We start from the raw sequence: 10,696 nt of genomic DNA on the forward strand, positions 1-10,696 counted from the left end.
CAGCAGCATCTCTGGCTTCTACCCGCCAGCTGCCAGTAGCACCTGCTCCCGGTTATGACAATCAAAAATGTCTCCAGACATTGCCAAATGTCTCATGGGAGGCAAAATCACCCCCACTGGGAACCACTGGGGTAGATGGTAGTTAAAGCCAGAGCGCTCTAGACTAGGGCACTTGGACGTGAAGGCAGAAAGAGAAGAAACAGTTCAGAGACCGCAACTCAGGATATTCTAATTCTTAGAGGTCAATAAAATAAGGAAGTGCCAGTGAGGGAGACAGAGAAAGAGTGACTGGCAAGGTAAGCAAACCAGGAGAGTGAGGGGTCCATGCAAACAGATGAGTACAGTGCTTTGCGAAGGAGAGATTTTTTTTTTTTTTTTTTTTGAACGCTGCTAATAGAATGAGTAGAATGAGGAAATTAGAATTAACTACCGGGTTTAGAAAAACTTGAGTTTAAAAGAGATTGAGAGAGACGAATTGATGATAGTGGGTAAAATCAACTCTTGAAGCTTTGGAGTCAACAGGGGGAAAATGGAGGAATAGCTGAAGCTTCCTTCAAGGAAGGATGACAAGACTTTTTTCTTTTTAAGATGAGACGTATTACGATATGTTTGTATGCTGATGGGAATGATTCATCAGAAAGGGAAAAATGGTTGATGCAGTAGAAAGAGAAACATTGGAGCAATGTTCTTGAGAAGGCAAAAGGAAACTGGGATCTGAGATCCAAAGGAAGAGATTGGCCTTGGAAAAGGACAGTAAATCCACAGAAAGGGGAGTGAGAGCAGAGGTCAGACACAAGTAGTTTAGTAGATGTGACTCTGGGAGTTTGTGGACATTCATTTATGCAATCAGAAGCAATTTTCACCGTACAAAGGGACGCAAAGTCATCAGCTGGAAGCGAGGGTAGGAAGGTGTTCTTGGAAGTAGAAGGAAAAAGTGTGAAATAACCACCCAGTAGAACAGGAAGGTGAAAGGATTAAAGAATGTAGCAGGATTGCCTGGCAATATCATAGGCTCGATTTTGGTGAGAGAACATGCATTTCAGCGATCAGGCCCTGATTGTTTAAGATAAACTTGGAAGTGAGCCATGATAGAATTATTTCTGATGATTGTTTATGGGAAAATGTGAAACTAGTCTAAACATAGCTTCCTTCTTAGCATTGGTATCTTAACTGTTATGTAGTGGTTAGACAAGGCATGGCAAGAAAAGCACTGGTTGTACCAGGCAGGAAAATACCGATGTGGACTCACCTTAGATCCTGTTGAGGACAGTGTTACAAGAAGGGGAATGAATGGGGGTCTCATAAGGTATGAAGTATAATCGTTAAAAGGTAGTATAGAACCACTAGGAGGCAGGAAGGAAACTTCAGAAGTTCACCAAGCGTTTAAGATGACACTGAGTGGCGTGGATGTCCACATTAGCCAGGTGTCCTCTTGTTGGGATTTGTGATCGGGCTTATCTGTAGATAGGCTCCAGGGGCCTGTGAACCTCTAAAACTGTTTACACATTTTGGTATATGTCAATAATCTTGTTTCTGAGCATCCAGTCTATGAGTGATTTTTATCAAAATCTCAAAGGGAGCTTCCACTGGAACAGTTAAAAGCCTAGGTATTTATTTATTTATTTATTTAATTTATTTTTTTAACATCTTTATTGTGGTATAATTGCTTTACAATGGTGTGTTAGTTTCTGCTTTATAACGGAATGAATCAGTTATACATATACATATGTTCCCATATCTCTTCCCTCTTCGTCTCCCTCCCTCCCACCCTCCCTATCCCCCCGCTCCAGGCAGTCACAAAGCACCGAGCCGATATCCCTGTGCCATGCGGCTGCTTCCCACTAAGCCTAGGTATTTAAATCACAGATGAGTTCTAATTCAATCACTCTGATATTGGACAGGTCACTCCATTATTTTACATCTTCATCTCCTTATTTGTAAAATGTAATATCTATATAATTGTCTGCTGTGAGGATAAAAGACAAATTGAGTACTGATCAGTACCTGCCATAGAGTTAAACTTGGTGAAATGTCAAGAGAAAATGACCAGGAAGGTCAGGAACCATTCCATTAGATGGATCCTTAAGAAACATTCACCAAGGACAAAGCAGTCCCTAGATAATTGAGAATCAGAGAAAAGAAGACGTGTAATACCTATGATCAAGAATCCTTACGGCCAACTTCAATATTCAGGCACAGCAGGATAACGGGTACTAGACTTTTCTCCCACCATGAACAACTAGAAAACTGGATAAACTGCATTAAGTCAGCACAGGGCAAGAGGCAGGGCAGAATTGAGATCTCTTATAAAACGGAAACAAATGAGATGAGCTCTGTGATAGGCTGACTTTTTTCTAGAAGATACCTGGTGGTACTTTCCAGAAGCTATACAAGGAGAGGAGAGCCAAGCAGAGCCTGGAAATCTTAGTGAGCTGAAGAGACAGGGGCTGGAGTCTGGTGAGGCTGAGGTGGCTGCAAGTTATGAGACAAAGTACTGAAGAGGAAGGGACAACACAATGAAGTACACCAGAAATCTGCACGGGGTCCCCTTGAGTCTGTTGGTAAATACCAAACTGCACGTGGGTAGGTAGGGTAAAACCCCAAGGGGCTGGGTGGGCTTAATATTCAAACATCAGTCGATGCAACTCACTCTACAGGGCTAATCAAAGGAGATTCTTAATAGATGCAGAAAATCTATTTGACAAAATTCAACACCCATCCATTATTAAAGCAAAACAAAGAAGGGGCTTTTCTGGCAGTCCAGTGTTTAAGACTTTGCCTTCCAATGCAGGGGGTCCAGGTTCGATCCCTGGTAGGGGAGTTAAGATCCCACATGCCTCGGGGCCAAAAAATCCAAAACATAAAAAAACCCAGAAGCAAGATTGTAACAAATTCAATAAAGACTTTAAAAATGGTCCACATTAAAAAAAAAACAAAAAACACCTTAAAAACAACAACAACAAAGAAAAACAAACCTCTTAGCCACTAGAAATAGAAAGAACTTCCTTAACCTGAAAAAGGACATCTACCAAAAGCCTACAATAAACATCTTACTCAATGGTAAAAAGGTTGAACACTTTCCCTCTAGAATTGGGAACAAGGCAACAAGGCAGTAATATGCACTCTGATCACTCCTACTTAACATTGTATCAGAGGTCCTAGTCAGTGCAATAAAGCACTAAAAAGAAATAAAAGGCATACAGATTGGAAAGAAAGAAGTAAAATTGTTCTTATTCATAGACAACATGAATTTGTATATGGAAAATCCTGAAGATTCTACCAAAAAACTACCAGAAATATTAAGTGGATTTAGTAAGGAAACAAGGGGAATATATAAAAATCAGTAGTATCTCTACCACCTACAACAACATCAAAAAACATAAAATGCTTAAACATAAATGTAAGAAAATATATTACAGATAAGACCCGTACATGTAAAACTACAAAACATTGCTGAGAGAAAGTTAAAAAGACCTAAATAAATGGAAAGCTATACCATGATCATGGATTGGAAGACTCAGTATTATTGTGAAGTCAATTCTCCCCAAACATAACTTCAATCAAAATGCCAACAGGCTTGTTCACAGAAATTGGTTGTAAAATAAAGCTGATTCTAAAACCTATATGAAAACACAAAAGACCTAGAATAAAAGAAGTTTAAAAGAGAACTATGTTGTAAGACTTACACCACATCGTCTTAAGACCTACTATAAAGCTGCAATCATCACAACAGTGCAATATTGGTGTACAAAGAGACATACAGATCCTTGGAACAGAACAGAGAGTCCAGAAATAGATCCACACTTATATGATCAATTGATTTTCAACGAGGTAATTAAATGCGGAAAAGAGTCTTCTCAACAAATGGAGCTGGAATAACTGAATATCCATAAACCTTCACGCTTACCTCACACTTACAAAAAAAATTACTCAAAATGGATCACAGACCTAAGTTTGAAGCTAAAACTATTTAACTTCTAAAAGAAAATGCAGAAGAAAATCTATACAGCTCAGAACAAAGACAAAAACCATTAAAAAAATTGAACTTCATGAAAGTTAAAAACGTCTGCTCTTCAAAAGACACTGTTAGCGGGTGGACTTAGAGACTGTCATACAGAGTGAAGTAAGAAAGAGAAAAACAAATATCGTATGTTAACGCATATATGTGGAACCTAGAAAAATGGTACAGATGATCTTATTTGCAAAGCAGAAATAGAGACACAGACGTAGAGGACGAACGTATGGATACCAGGGGGGAAGGGGCAGGGTAGGATGAATTGGGAGATTGGGATTGACATATATACACTACTATGTATAAAATAGATAACTAATGAGGATGTACTATAGAGCACAGGGAACTCTACTCAGTGCTCTGTGGTGACCTAAATCGGAAGGAAATCCAAAAAAAGAGGGGATATATGTATACGCATGGCTGATTCACTTTGCTGTACAGCAGAAACTGACACAACAGTGTAAAGCATCTATACTTCAATTTTTAAAAATATATATTGTTAAGAAAAGGAAAGAGCATGCCACAGACTGGGAGAAAATATCCACAATGCACATATCTGACAAAGGACTCATATTCAGACTTATCAGCAACTCTTACAACTCTCTAATAAGACAAACAACCTCATAAAAAATGGGCAAAAGATTTGAATGGACACTTTACAAAAGACACATTCTTTATGATTCTATTTATATGAAATTCTAGAATGAGCAAGCACAAATCAATGGTTTCCTGGTACCAGAGAAGAGAGGATTGACTACAAAGGGTCAGGAGGGAACTTCTAGGTGATGGAAATGTTCTATATCTTGATTATGGTGGTGGTTACACAGTGTATTGTCAAAACTCATAGAACTGTACACTTAAAATAGGTACATTTTATTGTGTGTAAATTATACCAAAATTAAATGTATTTTAAAAATTCCTTGTCAAATAAATAATATTGATGCATGTTGAGGTGCCAGAAGAAGGTTAGAAACAGTAAATATTTTTCTAGAGCTTAACCTGTGACAGTTTCTTAAACTGCTCTGAGTTGTCCTTGAAAGGAGGAATATATGAAGTATGAAGGAACAGAGGAATTTCCTATCTTACTAGGACTATCTGGGCAGGTTCACAACTTGGAGAAGAGAGCTATAGCATTTAGGAATTCATTAAAAAATAATTATTGAGCATCCATTGATTGCCTCAGTCATTGTGTAATATATCAGAGACCAAGACAGAATCCTTGCCCCCAGTGAGGTCCTATTCTCATTGTGGAGACAAAGATGTAAATAGGTAATTACCATACAATATGAAAAATGCTTTAATGACACCAGGTATGGAAGAGTGGCCCCTAAGCCAGCCTTGGGAGATAGGGAAGAACTCCCAGGAGAAATTTCAAGGTAACAAATAAGAAGAATCCTAAAAGATGAGTAGGAGGTATGGCCATTGGAGTCCCTTGTGGACCAAAGTCAGGTTCTAGATGTACAGGGGAGCCAAGAGCATATCCAGAAAAATAAAACTTATGTCAGTAGACCTGGAGGATTGAGTATAAAGAGGTGAGAGGCCAAAAAAATGAGGTCAGAGAAGTTTCCAGGAGCCAGGTCATGAAGCGCCGTGCTGGTCACCGTTGTGGACACCACTGGTTTCCTCCTGAGTGTCCAATCCTCTCTTTCTTCCCCCAGACAGGACTCCCTCGTACATAGCCTGAAGGGAAGTCCACTGCTCCAGGGTATCTCATCAGGAATCAGACTGTGACCCACCCCTAATCCAGGAGATGCGAGGGGAAGCCTTCTGGAGGGCTTCAGAGAAAGGCTTCCTCAGTGGTAAGAAAGAGCCATAGAAAGATTTTGTCTTCATCCTCAAGATGTCATGTCTGATGAGTCATCGGTATATACGCATCCTGTTTCCAGACTGAATGATGAAGCCAACACTGAAAACGTCATAGCAAAAAAGGAAAAACCTGGATCCTGGTGACATCGTTGAGCAGCTGAATCAAACAGCCATGAAGCTTCCTATCCTAGAAATTCCTGTTATGAAATTCAATGATTTTCTCATGGTCAAGTGAGTTTGAGTTGAGCTCGCTCATTAAATCTTATTAAAGGATTTTTCGTTAAGGATTTTAAACAGACTTGTAAAATATCATGGATAACATATGGAAATGATTTAGATGTAGATGCCTGTGTCAATTATAACTCTTTCTGATTATAGAAGTACAAACTCAACCCCAAATGGCTTAAACCAAATAAAAGGGAGGAGCAGGGGGAATAGAGGATTTGGGGGATAGAAATGGACAGGCTTTACCCAGCGCTCAAGGTCCATGAAGAGTCTATTTTTTTCCTTCTCCATTTCCCTTCCTCAATGCTCACTCTACACTCAGATGCTTTTTTTTTGGTGGGGGTGGGGGGCGGGTGATGTTTCCAGGATGGCTGCCAGAAAGTCCAGAAGTTCTGTACCTCATGGCTGGTAGGAAATATGTCTAATTCCCTGGTGGCTCAAATAAGAGTTTTGGAATTGAGCCTTAGTGACCCTCAACTGGCCTGATTTGTGTTACTTATACATCTTTGAGCCCATCCCTGCAGTCAGGAAGATGGGATGTGCCAGCTGGTTTAAAGAAATCAAGGCCCTTCCCTGGAGATGGGATGGGGTCAACCTCACCCAAACTCTATGGTGAGAAATTTCAGAGTACTTGTAAAGATTAAAAGAGGACTGCATGCTAGGGAGGTGATCATCAAATGTCCAGAAAGGAGGTGATAGAGTGAGTTGGGAATGGCTCCTAGGTCTCTGGCTTGGGCAACCTAGAGAGAAATGCACTTCAGGAAGCTGAGTTAAGATGAGCAGGATAGTGAGATGCAGTGACCAACTGGTCATTGCTTGTCTTGAAAACAGAAGTTTCAGTAAAGTAGTGGGAACAGATGCCAGACTGCAGTAGTCAAGGGATAAATGGAGTGAGCAAGGGAAGTGAGGGCAAGCAGGCATTCTTTGAAGGATCTTGGAACTAGCGGGCAGGAAGGAGATAGAGGCAGTAGCTAAAGGGGCCTGTGAGGTCAAGGGAACTTTAGTTTTATAATATAGGAGAGATTCGAGCATGGTTTAATGCTAAAGATGATAAATGAAAAATATATAAGGAAGAACAAGATTGAAGATGTAGGCCAGAAGTGGGGTAACGGCATGGAGGAAGATCCCTAGGAAAAATGTCGAGAGAGATACAGAGCACAGCTAGAATAATTAATCTTAAAGAAGAGTGAGGGACTTTTCTTCACTGTGATAGAATGGAAAGAGGAAAGGACTAATGGGAATGCACTGGAAAAGTGAATTCAGGAAACTGAGGGAGATTCCATCTGAAGGTTTCTAGTTTCTCAGTTAAGTACCAGATGTTACCTACTGATGGTCATATGACAGGAGACCATGAAAGGTCAAAGACGGTGCCGAGGAAGAATAGGAGAGATAGTGGATTGGGAAAACATATGGGACTTTGCTGTTTTGTCCCACATCATCTAGAAGGTGTGTAGTCTATGCTCATAAAGACCGAACAAATTTTTGGCCAACCCAATACAAGCAGAATCCAGTGACTGGGACCATGTATTTTTTTATCTGTTACCCAATAGGTCACCTTCCAATCCAGTCAGATGCCACCTCAGATGGGAACTCAGAAGTCCTTTCTCCCCTGATTACCCCCTTTCTTCTTTGCCTCCTTTCAGGGTCCTGCCTTTCCTCTAGGGCAGACTGGAGAAACCATTTCTTCCCTTGTGTCTGAGTCTGGAGGAACCCATGCTTATGCCTATCCCAGCAGGGCAATGGTGGAGCCTTCCGCAAGGATGCCCCAGAGAAAGGCCACCGCCCCTCTGCTTATGTTAATCACCTCTCATTGTCACCCCTGAATGTGTTATTTTGGGAAAGGCCCCCTCCCCAACAGAGATAAGAATAGGAAGAGTACAGGGGTGAAAAGGGCACTTATAGAAGGACCACAAGAAAGCATCAAAGGCCTGACTGAGATCAGAAACCAGGCATATGAAGAAATGCCAATATGTGCGCTTTTGTGATTTTTCTCCAAAATGTTTCAGCATCTCAGATGTTGAATAGAAAAGGCAGTTGGCAGTGTTGGTTTAAAAAAAAAAAAAAAAACTGTTAAAATGATGTGCTTGTCATAAGGTACAAATAGATTAGGGCATCAGAACACAGATTATAATTTCTAACCCAAAATACATACACTGGGGGTGTTTACATCTCAAAACATTCTGCATTAAGAGTATATCTGCCCAATGGCATAGAGCTTTGAGGCTTCTATTGCCTAATTTTTTCCATTTTGCAGCAGACTCAGAAATGCTTTCAGAGGTAAATTTTCTCTGCTCTAAATATTCTCTTAACCCTGTAACTTATCATAGCTCAGTTATAAGAAATAGTTTTAATGAAAGATTGTTGGAAAGACATACAATACAGACATTTTTCTAGAGCTGCGCTGTCCAGCACGACAGCCATTAGCCACATGTGGCTATTTACATTTAAATGAATTAAAATGAGAATTAAACTTCAGTCCACTGGCCCTGTGTTAAGTGTGTAATAGCCGCAAGTGACTGGTGATCACCACGTTGGGCAGTGCAGGTACAGAGCATTTCTACAACCGCAGAAGTTTCTATTGGGCAATGCTGCTTTAGAGTTTCGACCCTTGGGTCAATCCAGACACTTGGTGAGGGCAGTATGGTTTGGGTTGCTTGTATAATTGCTTTTATGCCTTTAGCTTGCACAGAGGAACATTATCAGAAAAAGCCCTATAAGTTCACGGTGGTAACTATTGTTAGAACTTTGTGAAGGACACCATCCACCATGGTACACAGTGCCTTCTGTGAGGGCCCCTGGAGGAAGTCTTTATTTTTTTTTAATCTTTTTTATTTTTGGCTGCATTGGTTCTTTGTTGCTGTGCACAGGCTTTCTCTAGTTGCAGCAAGTTGGGGGTTTCTCTTCGTTGTGGTGTGCGGGCTTCTCATTGTGGTGGCTTCTCTTGTTGTGGAGCACGGGCTCTAGGCACGTGGGCTTCAGTAGTTGTGGCATGCAGGCTCAGTAGTTGTGGTGCACTGGCTCAGTTGCTCCATGGCCTGTGGGATCTTCCCAGAGCAGGGCTGGAACCCGTGTCCCCTGCATTGGCAGGTGGATTCTTAACCACTTTGCCACCAGGGAAGCCCCTTGCAGGAAATCTTAATCTCAGGATCAAAGTAACCTCTGCTTCTCTTTTTTTTTTTTTTAATTTTTATTTTATATTGGAGCCTAGTTGATGAACAATGTTGTGTTAGTTTCAGGTGTACAGCAAAGTGATTCAGTTATATATATACATGTATCTATTCTTTTTCAAATTCTTTTCCCATTTAGGCTGTTACATAATATTGAACAGAGTTCCCAGTGCTATACAGTAGGTCCTTGTTGGTTATCTATTTTAAATATAGCCGTGTGTACATGTCAATCACAAACTCCCAGTCTATCCCTCCACCCTCCCTTCACCCCCACCCCCGGAACCATAAGTTCATTCTCCAAGTCTGTGAATCTGTTTCTGTTTTGTAAATAAGTTCATTTGTATCATTTTTTAAGAGTCTGATGTAAGTGATATCATATGATATTTGCCTTTCTCTGACTTACTTCATTTAGTATGATAATTTCCAGGTCCATCCAGTTGCTGCAAATGCCATTATTTCATTCTTTTTAATGGTTGAGTAATATTACATTGTATATATGTACCACATCTTCTTTGTCCATTCCTCTGTCGATGGACATTTAGGTTGCTTCCGTGTCTTGGCTATTGTAAATAGTGCTGCAGTGAACATTGGGGTGAATGTATCCTTTCGAACCATGTTTTTCTCCAGATATATGCCCGGGGTGGGATTGCTGGATTATATGGTAGCTCTATTTTTATTTTGTTAAGGAACCTCCGTACTGTTCTCCATAGTGGCTGTATCAATTTACATTCCCACCAACAGTGCAAGAGGGTTCCCTTTTCTCTGCACCCTCTCCAGCACTTACTGTTTGTAGATTTTTTGATGTTGGCCATTCTGACTGGTGTGAGGTGATATCTCATTGTAGTTTTGATTTGCATTTCTCTAATAATTAGTGATGTTGAGCATCTTTTCGTGTGCCTCTTGGCCAACTGTATGTCTTCTTTGGAGAAATGTCTGTTTAGATCTTCTGCCCATTTTTTGATTGGGTTGTTTGCTTTGTTTTCATCTTGTAGTTACTGTGATTCGTAAAGCTTATTCATTTGCCTTATTGTCTTCAGGCAAACTTAGAGCCTGTGTGTGTGTGTGTGTGTGTGTGTGTGTGTGTGTGTTTGTGTGTGTGTGTGTCCTGCCTTCATTTCCTTTCACGATTGATTTTATACTTTTGGGTTGCATTTTTTAAAAACTACCTAAATCCTTCCTGTTAGAGAAGAATATAAGTAAACGGAGATTATATGCATACATATACACACACATGCATACAATTACCTTCCAGTCACCACCCAGACATGTGTCCTAGTCGTGAGAACATTAGTCAAAACCCAGCCCCTAAGTGCTCTAATTTATCACTCTGGGATCATTCTTAGCCACGGTACCCTAAACCATTACTTTGGGGTACGTAACAGATAACCGAGTCATAACCGAGGTGTCAGGGTCATAGGACAAATATTCAAATCTAAGTTAAAGCATGAGGCTTCCAAAGGCTTGTCCTATATGATATATGGCTGTT

This window comes from Lipotes vexillifer, unplaced genomic scaffold, assembly GCF_000442215.2.
Source record: "Lipotes vexillifer unplaced genomic scaffold, Lipotes_vexillifer_v1.1 scaffold395, whole genome shotgun sequence".
Lineage (NCBI taxonomy): Eukaryota > Metazoa > Chordata > Mammalia > Artiodactyla > Lipotidae > Lipotes > Lipotes vexillifer.